This window comes from Balaenoptera physalus (genome assembly GCF_965194825.1).
Source record: "Balaenoptera physalus genome assembly, chromosome: 6".
Classification (NCBI taxonomy): domain Eukaryota; kingdom Metazoa; phylum Chordata; class Mammalia; order Artiodactyla; family Balaenopteridae; genus Balaenoptera; species Balaenoptera physalus.
In genome coordinates, this window is record NC_138885.1 from 55,637,614 (window position 1) to 55,650,830 (window position 13,217).

The window sequence follows — 13,217 nt, forward strand, 5'->3', positions numbered from 1 at the left end:
AAAGTTCAAATAAATTTAGTTCAATTCCATGTTGTGTTATGTATTTCTAATATATAATCAAATCCTTTACCTTCCAACAACTTGGTTATTATGGATTTAGTGTAATTTCTTCTCAGTCTATAGACTAAAAAAATTTGCATGATTGTTTTAATGGTGTATTTACAGATAAGTTTTTATTTGCACATAAGGACAAAAAGGTGAAGTGAAATTTGGTCCCAATGGAAACCTGTTAGGTTCCCTGAACATATGGCTCATTGGGCTGTTACTTCCTTTTTGAGATCATTTTCCAAGATTTTTTAATATATACATCAATTTGACACCAGTTATAAAGAAAATATATTGGCTTTGAAAGTGCTTCCACCTGGGACATATCTCTCAATAACAAACCATATAGTCAGGTGTACCTCTGAATGTACAGGTGTCCAGTCTCAAGAACGGGGCATCATTTGAAACTAGTCAAAACTGACAGTTGATTTTACACTGTCTTTGAAATTAGGTAGTTCTTTGTATTCTTAGAATGCCACAATGACTTGATTAATACAGTTTAGGGGTGACTACTTAAAACTCTTTTTACGGAAGGCTGTGCATTTGGAATCCACAGTATTACAATGATTACTCTCAGTAAATACAAGTGATGTTAAGTCTCATTTATTGAAAGTGTGTGGTGCCAGCTTAAGACTTAAGGGGGAAATCACAGCACTTTGAAAAAGATGTAAATGTTCAATTGGTAAAAAGGGGGGGGGGAACCGTGCTAAAACATGTGCCTATTTCCATTATGCTTAATTTACTATTCAAAACAAGTTTTTCCTAATAAGCTCTATTGTTTCTTTCTGTTTTGTAAAAGTTAATATGTGTGAGACAAAAACCTGATTCAGAATGTGAATGAAGTCTGTTTAGCAAAAGCTTGTTGGAGCTTACAGTTCAAGGAGGGCCTCAAATTAAAAGACACTTCACCTAATGACACTGATAATATATAAGGAAGCAAGTCTCTTAGGTCGTTTCTAGAACCCGTTACAATTAGATTGCTAATCTCCTCCAGTCTCAGAGTGAATTCATACACTTAAAGTGCAGTGAGCACTAGAATATTCGGAATGATGATGGTGCATATATTTATTAAATAACTTCAGCTTTTGCTTTATTGCAGTTCTCTTCTTTCTAAGGTCAAGGTTCCCAAATAGGACTGAAGTATAAGTTCTCAAACAGGTTATCCCTTTGTCCTGTCTGTACAGGGTTGTTTGTCTTTAAGTCACTCACACTTTTCCAGAGTATTTGCACCTGATTATGCAAGCCCTTGATGTTGAACTGGTCTCCCTCATTTGAATATCCCCTTGGGATCTGGAATGCCCAGATAACCTGGAGTCTGCCCATGCTTCCTTTGTTGTTTAGGGCTATATCATGAATAAATTTTAAAAATATCTTGCTTATATCTTTTGGAAACAGTGTACAAAAGATGAGTTATTGCTTATTAATTCAAGTAATAATTGTTTTAGAAATAAAATCTTATAGATTGCCTAATCCAACTTTCTTTTTGTGTGGACCAAAAGAAAAAAAACCAACCCAGAAAACAGCAAAACAAAGCTGTGTCTGAAGAGAATGAATGAGTCCTTCAAACCCACTCAGAAAGCTAGAACCCAACTCAAGCTCTCCTGCATTTCAATCCACTATTTTTCCCATAATAATCCTTTACCTCAAAAAAGATATACTTTTTCATTGGCTTTGTACTTGACTTCACAGGACGCTTAAATTACCTTATATCTGGAATCTTTTGTACACAAAGATACTAACCATTATGCTAAACCACAGAGACAGTAGGGAGCCTGACATTCCCTGACCATGGGATGGGGTGTACTATCGGGGGATTATCAATTTATCACCACCCTAACACAGGGCCCCAGAACGTGTCTGCTGGGAGAAGAAGCATCTTAGCGAACTGAGTGTTGAGATACCTCATGCCTGCTCCAATGAACAAACAGCAAGTGTTGGAATGTATTTTGCAGCGTGAGACACAATCTGAGGTAGGAGAGAAGGTAAAAAGGATTTGTACCTCTAAAGCATGGGGTTAAAACCTCACCGTGACACCCAAACCACAATGCTAACCGTTTAATAATCCAAATTCTAAATCAAAGGTTATAGTTTGTATGGGAAAGAAAAAAAAAAAAAGTAAACCAGTATGAACTGGAAGTGAGCCTATATATTTTCTAAAACTATTAATCTGGAACTAAAACATTCTCTAAAGCAAACAGAGACTTCATTTTCTTCAAGAGGTGGCCTTCACTTGTCTCTATGGACCCGAGACTCACCAGGAGGTCTCAGCTTTACACTGTCTTCCCTAGAGTGTTGGTGAATCAACACTGAAAGCAGCTCTCATTAGACAAATAGTTTCTCCGTTCGCAGTTGTTAAATAGCACTAATCGCCAGCAAGAAAGGGGCATCCTGTGTGGGTGTATTCATACAACTTCAAGCAACTGGCTTAAAAGGAAGGCAAGCTCACTAGGAATCCAAAGTATCAGTAAGGGTGATAAAGCTTCCTTGAAAAAGCTCTCTCCAACCAGAACTGAGGAAGAAATGCAAGCAGCAGGCTTCCTCTGCTAAGCAGCTTTGTGACACACTTACACACACACTTTCTCTCTCTCACACACACACACACTCACTGCAATATCCTGAGGTTTTACCACTGGCATTTTGAAAGTCTTTTCCTTCAGCATCTAGGAGGCAAGGCCTGGATAAGATCTACTTGTAGGTTAGAGTGCTTGATAAATTTCAAAGCAGATTTTGCTCCACCCTGCCATCTTTAAAGTTGTCAAGTCCCAACTTAGTTTCTTTGGAAATACAATTAATACCAAGGAGTAATGTGGCTCTATACTAAGAGTTAGAAAAAAATACACGATCCCAATATGGGAGTGCCATTGTAAGTGACACTCCACTTCTAGACGGTGCTGTGGTACCCTGGACTGGCCTGGAAAGGAGCCAGCCTCAGGGAAGAGACACTGGTCCATTGTCCAGATAAGAGTCAACAAAAGTCAAAAAACTCTGCCACTTCCTCCAAAATATAAGGACGTTTCCAGGTGTTTCAGTCATTTCATCCGCTTCCACCCCACCATGTGCTTGGGAAAGTGTGCTGTGGGGATGACTCATTTCCTCTCCAAGGCAAAGTCTCATTAAAAATGTCCCGAATATCCTGATTAACATACATCGGAGAAAGAGCCTTGCTTCTCGTACAGTTTTCCTCAGTAAAGTATTTTTTAGTTAAGATTGCCCGGTTTCGCAAATAAAAATACAGGATGCCCAGTTAAATCTGAATTTTAGATAAACAACAAATAATTTTTTTACCGTAAGTATGCCCTATGCACCCCTATTTGTAATATCTTGTTGACTAAAAAGATGTGAAGTCAAGTCTTACCTAACAGATTTTCCCGTACTTTTTTGCTTTTTTGTGCATGGTCGGGGGGGTAGGGAATTAGGGGTAGAGCAAATACCCCTATTGTGCCCGGAATTTTCTTTCTTCCTTTCTCATTCCACAAGGAGAGTCTCGGTGCCTCTTAAATAGCTCTCAGTCTTTGCTGTACACACTGCTCTCCTCGCTTTTGAGTATACAATGTTTTGCGTTGTGTCGAAACGTGTGTGTGTTGATCTGGTCTCCTCCAGCATAATGTGAGCTTTTCAAATGGAGAGAGGGCGCGTATTGCCTGGCTTCCTCCCTCCCCCTGGGTTCTCCGGAGTCTTGCTAACCTCTGCTTCCAGGCTGCCCAGGTGGGCGAGGAGGCGCAGCGGGAACTCTTCACTCCAACCTCTGACCCAGGTGCCAAGGGAAACTGAGACTCGGGAATTGGGCCCCTGGAAGCGTCGGGAAGAAGGGAAGGGAGAGGAGCCAGGAGCGCTAGGTCCTTCCAGCCCCGCCCCGGGAAGGGGTGAGGGCCCGCGCAGGCCCTTCCGGAGGCCCGGCCTGGAGGCCTTCTCTCGCCGCCCGGGGCCTGCGCGGGCCCTCGAGGCCTGGAGCCGGGCGCCTGGACCCGTGGCCCCTGTGGGCGGCGGGCGACGCGGGCACCGACGGCTGGGGGCGCCCGGCGCCGGGGAGGCCGGAACCCTCGGCCCCCCGCCCCGCCCTTCCCGGCCCGGTCGGCCGCTCGACGCCTCGCTTCAGCCGGGCGTTTCTTCCCCTCATTTGTTGCATTGTTTGCATTAATATGAATATCTTGTTCTGTTTGTTTTGTCTCCTGGGAGCCAATAAAGCTGTGAGTTTTTTCTTTACACCAAATGCAGCTCTACGGGCGATCAATCAATGGGTAGTCTTCGGATAATCTGTGAGAGTGAGAAATCTAATAAAGCGAGCGACTAAAAAAGGAAAACAAAATCTATTTTTCTCTTAGGTTCACGACGTCAGGATGAGTGTGCCCCACTTCTGCTGCTTGAGGCGGGTTTAACTCCTTTTTTGGGGGGCGGGCGGGCGTTTGCTTTAAACAAATGGAGTTAAATGTCAGATGGGAGGGGAAGAGATTTGAGGGGAGACTGAGAAGAAGAGGGATGTTTGGGGGCTTCTTACATTTTCCGATGATTGGGTTGTTCTGGCAAGAAGAGGGAAGAAGGTACTTTCTGACCTCCCAGGCAATGAGAGACATGCACTTTGCATCTGATAAGACGCACTTTGGCAAAGAGGTCTTTCCTCAGTTTTCCAAGCAGACAGGGAATGTAAATTAATAAAGAAGTTTAGTAATGATAAGAAATCCAGTTATTTTAGTGTCCCCTGCCCCTATCCCTGGTTTCCTCCTGCTAGATGCTAAACTCCCCAAACGCATTTGGGAAAGGCCCCTCAGTACCCTGAGCAATGCAAGGAGGATGAGAAAGACTTGCCTCGGCTGCTGCAGCCCCCTCACAGCACAGTGCAACCCCAATCATTTATAAACAGATCAAAATAACCATCTGAATTATCTAACATTAACAGCAGAACTGAAGAGCCCAAGATTATGTGATGAATTGTTAAAGTGCAGTAGCATTGTTTTGGATTGCTAATTAAAAAAAAATAAGCAAACCCCATGACTCTAGATATGACAACTGAAAATACCCACAAATTATTTAATAAATGAAGCGTCTAACAACTTTAACACTTCCTGGTCGCCTTGTTAATAAATGTAATTTGAGGTAGATTTTTTAAATCTTCCATCTAAACAGTGAATTCATTACGCGCCATTCAGATCTCTGGATGCCTATGGACTTCTTGGAATTAGGTGTTAAATAGACAAAAGTGAACCAAACTGCCTTTAAAAGCACAGCATGACCATGTAATTCTTTTTCCAGTTTGTGGTAAAAAATGATGAAACTTCTTTCCAAGTAGCTATCACCCAGATTTAGTGTGAAAAGTAGTGTAATTGTAATTCACGCCATCAGGGTCTATCGCTGATAGACGATCAGCTGTTCTGTAGTGGGGAGAGGCTTTCTTTTCAAATAGGAAAGCTGCCAAGTGCTCTGCGATACCTCCAGCAAGCTTATCGGATTGAGTTCAGAGCCAAAACAGCAGCTGCACACATATGCAAATTGGCAATTAATAGTATAACATTCTGCAAAAAAAAAAAAAAAAAATGTTTAAAAAAATTTTTTAAAGAAAATAGAAAGAAGCTACCTGAACATTAACCTTAACTGTAGCTGGGGCTTCTAGGATGAATGACTAAGGATTAATTACCCTCTGGAGAGGACTTGCTCTGCATTACCTTTTCTCCTACAGATCAAGTCTTTGTTGTCTTGCTGAGTTTTGTCTGTTTCATGGAACATAACAATAGACTCTAAAGGAAGAAGTTTAAAAATAACTAAAACCCCTTATATTTTGATTCCAGAAAAGGGTGGAAATGAAGCCCTTTCCACTGATCATTCTTTCTCTGCCCAGAGAACACAAAGCAAGAGCTTTAGCATCCTCGTGGAAAAGACATTTTGTTCTGGATGTCATCATCTCTTTCCACTACAGCTTGCAGTAGGAGCAGACTTCACGTCCTGGGGCTGCTGCCTGTCTGTGTCTTGATTTCTGTCTGTCTCTTCCTCCCATTGACAGGAATGCCGTTTGTGGGCTTCACGCAGCAGTTTGCAGAAATCCAGCAAGATTTATGGTTTATGTTGCCCAGCATGTATAAACACAACACTCTCAAATGTTTAAAGAAAAAAAAAATCATATGAATTTGTTAAATTTCTTAACATTCTGGTCCCCCCACTGCACCCCAATTCTCACACACAAGTACTCTGTTTCCCCTGATACAGTCACACAATAGCTGTGGCTGGGAATAGGTTGACAACCTAAACCCCAAGAAGGGCCTGGCGTTTTCACAGCAGGCTTTTCCCAGTGCTTTGAGTCTTTCTCTCTATCACGGGGGTGGGGTGATTAGCAAATGTTTCAGATAATCTGTGAATTCTTAATAGTCATATTTCCATGGTTGAAGATCTGCCTCTTTCTGGGATGTGGCAGTTTTCAGAAATGTTGGTGTTGGGGGTTTTACAGATATTTCCAAGTTCCGGGAGTTTGAAATTTGGGTCAGGATCCTGATTCCCTTCAGTGTGTAAGGGTGAAGTAGGTTTTATTTTGCTTTATTTTCAAGATGTCTCAGGGTGAGATTGTATCAGTCCTAGCTGTAACATGTACCATAAACGCAGAATTGCGACCATTATTTCTGCCTTTTTCTCCTTCTATCACCTATGCTTCTGGCATTAGTACTTTCAGTTTTATTGCAAATCAGGTGTGCCTTTAGCTTAAAAACATTCTTTTTCTTACACCCTAGAAACACTTCTTTTATAATCTGAGGCAAGTTTTGGATTATTAACGTTCCAGTTAGAAGGATACTGTACATTTTCATTGCCAATATGGGCTTGGAAGTTTGAATATCAAATTTTTAATAGGAACTTCACTCATGTAGAATTTAAATATGTTTGTTTATACTACTTGGAAAAAAATTTTGGATAACAGTCAATTAAACAACCAATCCCATTTGAGGTACAGGAAATTGTTAGCCCTTAATAAGAAGCACAAAACTCCTTTCCTCTGGGTCGGTAGATTGCACTTTTCTAAATGTTTATGATTAACAGAACTTTTTTGGTCTGATTCCAATAAAAGTATCCTGTGCTCTGAAGATTATAAGGTATAGGAGAAAAATTATCAAGCCTAAATTCTATTCATAAGTATTATTTTTCTTGACTTGTGATCCAATTAGAATGCATTCTTAGACTTTTCTGTTTTCTTATGACTAAATGAAAACTGGTTTAAAATGATATATAGTCAATTGACAAGTTGCTTTTGAATAAAACAGAACAATGGGAATGCCAACTTTCTTTCCTTCTCCATAACTTCATTAACATGGTTGTATAGACATTTGCATGTAAAATGTAGTTAACAAAAATTACACAGAAGTAAATTTAGTCCTTTAGTGCGTACCTCTATGGTAAAATCAGACCATTTGGCATAGTTTGAAGTCTTCCAAGAAGCCTGGTTTCCACCTGGAAAATAAATTACTAAATTTGAATGTGTTACTTATACTATGATGATTTGTCTATCTGTTACATTTTATTTTAGTACATATACTAGAAACTGTACTTAGAGTTTTCTAAAATTGTCATCTGTTAAGGTAGAGAATTATAATAATTATATAATTATACCCAGAAGAAGTGTTCTGACTTTAGATTATTTTGATACTGTTACAAATATGATGCATTTTTTAAAATTCAAGATGTTTGTCACAAATTCATATGTTTCATTGTCGAATTTTGAGATTAATTTAGATTACCTATAACTGTTTTAACCAAAGTTTATTTTCTTTGCATTTATTGATCTACAGATCAAGCTTATATATGGGCTTCAGTGTAACACATATACACTACTGCAATATCTAGCTGTACTTACTTTGCTCCATCTTTAAACGAAACGTCATCTCAAAATTTTCTGAGTTTGATAGATATAAAATATTTATTAAATCACTGTATTCTCCATTCAATATATCCTACTATTTTAAATCATAAACAATTTGCATTATAAGAGCTATATTGATTAATCAAAATTCTGTGTTGTATGACAGAGCATCATGAGATGATTGGTGAGATGTCATGCACAGTGAGGAGCGCACTCAGTTAATTTCTCCAGATAGAAATCCTGTTTTCTAATGCTGCAGGTGTGCACAGTGGGAGGAGAGGGAGATGTGGGACCACGGCTCAGTAAAAACTCTTTACAACAGCCAGTGAGAAGTCTTATTAAAATGTGTCTGTAGGTTTTTCTCCATCTTAAAGGAAAGTGCATTAATCTCTGAAAGAAAGCAATATTTCTTTCTGAAGTGTATATTTTCTCAGTTGAGTTAAATAACCAGAACGGGTGTGGTTGTGGAACTCTATATTCTCAAGCCCAGAAACTTTATAATTCACTACAATATACCCAGATATGTCTAATTCCTATACCAGCTTCATAATAATTATAATTTTTACGTTTGACTTTTTTTTTTTTAACTCTAAAGCACTTTGTGAATCCAGGTGAATATATAATAGACACCACCTTTTGTGGGAGTGAAAGGAAGAAAAACTTGATTCATATTTAAAGGTGCTATATTTGAACGCTATGATGATAAAATATTTTATCTTAGCACAGGGTATTTGTTTTAAAGAATTTATCTGGAGGACTATAATAAATTGAATGAGGAGCCTTTACTCAACGTGCTAAAAGAATAATATTTTTAGGAAATCATGCCTCTAGGTAATCTACTTGGCCATTGGATTAATAGTCTAGGAAATGATGGTGATAGAATAATAATAATTTCTTGGTTCTCTGTGCTAGGTACTTCACATACGTTCCCTCATTCAATCGTAATAACCACCTTATGAGACAAGCATTATTATTTTACTGATGAGGAAAATGAGGCTAAGTTTAAATCAAATAGCTAGTAGTGGATGAGCCCCTATGGCCGTGGAACCCTGACGTCTGCACTCTCATCATGTAAGGCACTTCCATTCTGATGTCTGAAGGATAGAGGCATGGAGGTTAGAAAACCATCTCTCCCCTCTTAAAATTCCATTTTTCCTTTACTAAATCAAAGAGAGTCAATGAAGTAGTTCAAGAATTTAGCAGTGTAGTCCAGGTCCATCTGATTGGGAAGTCTTTATGTGACTAGGAACAGGATTGCTTTGGCACATGCATAAAGACTCAGGCGATCTACACATCCATCCTCAAATTTAGCAATTCGAAGCAGTTAGCTACACGGACAGTTTTGTATGCATTACTAAATGCAGACACAAAAACTGCATTTGCAAAAAGAGGAAACCCAGTTAAACTAGGTTGCAAATTTGGCCCTAATTTAGCGTAGCATTTGTGATACATATAGGTTAGAGTGACATTTATATAATGGTGTGAAATACGAGAAAGTTCCAATGCTAGACACAAAGACTTTTTAAAATTGCTTTTGCCTAGTTTGGTTAGTTTAAGAAACAGGAGGAAGAATTTGGTTTTTCAAGTGATGGGAAGCCTTTAAGGATGTTGGAACACTGTTCGGTCCCCTGGGGTTCTGCCTGCTGTACAATTTTAAATGTCTTTTAGCTAAAAAATTGGCCAACAAGGGAAACATAGAGATGAAATCTCTTCTCCCTTATCTGGGAAGTGAGAAGCTATAGGTGGCTAACATAATCCAATTGTGATAGTCAATAAATGGTCAGCTTTGGCGATCATATGCCATAATCATTCCTCCTAGTTAATATTTCTATTTAACTAGAGTAACTACCTGTATATTAGAATTTACTTTGGATGTTTTGTCCTTATGCTCGGTTGTAGACATAGGCTTCAGCTTAAGAAATATAGCCAGAGATGAGACTTGATAAATACCCACAATGTTTTACATAAATGCTGCAGTCATGGTACCTGAAACTATTTCCATTTTTCCAGTGAAGACCACTGGAGGGCAGTGTTTTCTCCTTTGGGACCAACACCAGTTTTCAGATGGAGAATGCATTGATGTGTTAAAAAGGCGTCTGGGATATGGAAAATGAGTTGCACTTCTCATTCAGACAGTGCTTGGAATTTACCCCCTCCTATTTACCTGTCATTCAGGTTGTTGCTTATCATACTGCCAGCCAAATTAGTCATACCTAAAAATCAGATCCTAAAAGAAGATCATGCACAGTATTTGCTATTTGGGAGTCTATATTAATTTGCCATTTGAGGATTGTGCAAAGTTTGTTTTATTAACATAAATAGAAAATGAAAGGGTATATGAGCAAGAATGGGTCGTTTTAACGATGAAGTTTTAACTATCAAGTGCTTTGCCCTTCATAATTTCAATATTTCATTAAGTTTACATTAATTTTATTTTCAGTATAATATATGTACATATGCTTGTCACGAAATCAGTTGTCAGCAGTTTCTAGAAAGAACAAATGAAGACTTTTCCTAGAAGTTATTTGACATATTTTATGGTATGACTTGTTCTCTAGCGATAGTATATGGAAAAATATTTAGAAATTTTTTATTTAAAAAATCTGCTACTGTCAAATTATAAAATTATACTTATTTGTGTTCCCACTAGTTAAAAAATGAAGCTGAATTACATAATATAATTTGAGGGAGAGCCATTTAATCTTTATTTAAAGGCATGTAATGCTAATTGAATTCTTTTAATTATACTAATTTGAAAATATATTTTACCTCTAAAAAAGATTCCTATTTTTTACAAAATCAACATATAATTTTATTATAATGATTTATTTGATTTTTTTTTTCAATGAAATGCCTAGAAGCTGGCCTCGGGTCATGCCTAAACAACACAAAGCAACCCAAAACCACCAGTCTCTTGAGGAAAAACATAAATTTCAATGTCTACATCTTCAATAATTGTTTAACGTATCTTATTTTTGTAACATTACTTCTGATTATAAAACTAATAAGTGTTTATTTTGGAAATTATGGAAAATTAATATAATGAAATAAAATCACCCATAACTTAGCCAGTTAGAGAGAGAACCCCTGTTAATTTTCTAGAGTATATCCTTACAGCATATTTTCCTATGCACTAACATATGTTTAAAATAACTAGGATACATGAGCTACACTTTTCACTTAAAATATATCATAAATATTTTCCCACGTCATTAAATATTTGTCAGCAGAGTTTTTTTGAATGCCTATCTAGTGCACCATAATTTATCTAAGTTCTCAGACACTGTACTTGGTGGTTTCTAATTTTCCTGCATTATAAACAATGCTATGATGAATATGTCTGTAGACAATATTTGCATACATCTATAATTATTTCCTGCAGATAAATTTCCTAAAGAAGAATTTCAGGGTCAAAAAGTTTGTTTTTTTTTTTTACAAGTTTTGATACTTAAGTTCAAAGTGTCCTTCAAAATGGAAATATATGAGAGTGTCCACTTATCCATACCTTCACCAGCACTAAATGTTACCAGGTTTTTAATCTTCTTTAATTCGATGTTTGAAAAACATTTTGTTCTTTTAGTTTTTGTTACTTTGGTTACTTGAAAAATTTAATATATTTTATATGTTTATTTGCCATTTATATTGTTTCATTACGGCTTGCTTTTTCCTAAACTTCATCCATTTTTTGTTCTCTTGGGATGTTTATATTTTTAAATTAATTTATGATAGCTCTTCATATAATAAGGATACACTGACCCTGTTCCATACATTTTACAAGTAGTTTTCTAAGCTAATATCATATTTTGTTACTGACTTTATTTTAAAATTCTCATTCAAATGTTTTTATTAAAATTTCTATCCTTGCTTATTACATTTAAATAATATTCCTCACAAAGATTATTCACTTATATTTTTCTCTGATACATTTGATTACTTTGTTTTACTTCTGTTTTGTTTTTTGTTTTCATTTCATGCATTTAATGCTTTAATCAATCTGCAATTTATTTTAGTTTATCATGTGAAGTTAGGATTTGATCATTTTTTCCAGTTGTTAAGCAATTGTCTCTGGATATCTATTGAATAATACTTCTTTCCTACTGATTTAAAAAGACTTTTTGAATCAAGATGAAAGCTTTTATGTTCCAAGTTCCAATCCTTAGATTAATTTCTGCTCCACTGATTATCTTCCACTTTTATCACAATATTTTATTTTATTTATTATTTTTTTTAATTTACCATACTGTTTGTGTATGTGTGTGTGTGTGTGTGTGTGTGTGTGTGTGTATGTATGTATTGTTTGATTATTTTATCTGAGGGACCACATTGTGCTGTGGATGTATTTAATAGTATGTTTCTTTATTTTATTTATTTATTTATTTTTGGCCACACCGCGCAGCTTGTAGGATCTTAGTTCCCTGACCAAGAATGGAACCCATGCCTATGACAGTGAAAGCACAGAGCCTTAACCACTGGACCGCCAGGGAATTCCCACAATATTTTATACATTTTTACATCTGGAATTGCAGGTCCCTTTTAAGTAGTTTGTTTTTTTTTCCCCGAAAGTTTTCTTTGTCATCCTTGCCTATTTATTCTTTATATCCTTCAGAATTACTTTATTAAGTTAAAAAAATTCACTTGAGAACATATGTTTTGCTATGGAAAAATGCCCAGGATATATTAAGTGAAAAAAGCAAGTTGTAGAACAGTGTATATAGTATTATCCCTCCTAGAATTAAAAAAAAAGTAAGAAAGAGTGTAGAAGTGTGTCTGCATGCCCATGTGTATGTGAGTACATGCCTTATAGATACGTACAAAATTTCTGGAAGAATAGACAAAAAAATTGTTAACAGTGATTACCTTTGATGAATGGGAATGGGCACTGCGGGAAAGCGGAACTTTTGTTTTTTACTATAAAGTAGTCTTTTTTAAGCAGTTTGTATTCAAAAATTTACCTGAAATTCTAAACAGAATTATAATACATTAAATTTATAAATGAAGTGGGACATCCTTATAATATCGTCATTTTCCCATATAAGAACACTTTTCAAAAAATTTTATGTTCCTCAGTAAAAGTTTTGTAATTTTCTTCAGATGGGTACTACACAAGCCCTGTAGTTAATTTAGTTGTAATTTTCTTCAGATGGGTACTACACAAGCCCTGTAGTTTATTAATTTAGCCCTGTAGTTTATTAGTTATATATCTATAACTATATGTAAATTATGTATCTATAACTATTGATTGATATATAGAAATATAAAGATATGTTTCATAAATAATATTGCATAATTGGCATTGTAAAGTTAATTTGTCTCATGGAAGACTATTTTCTAACTGTTTTTT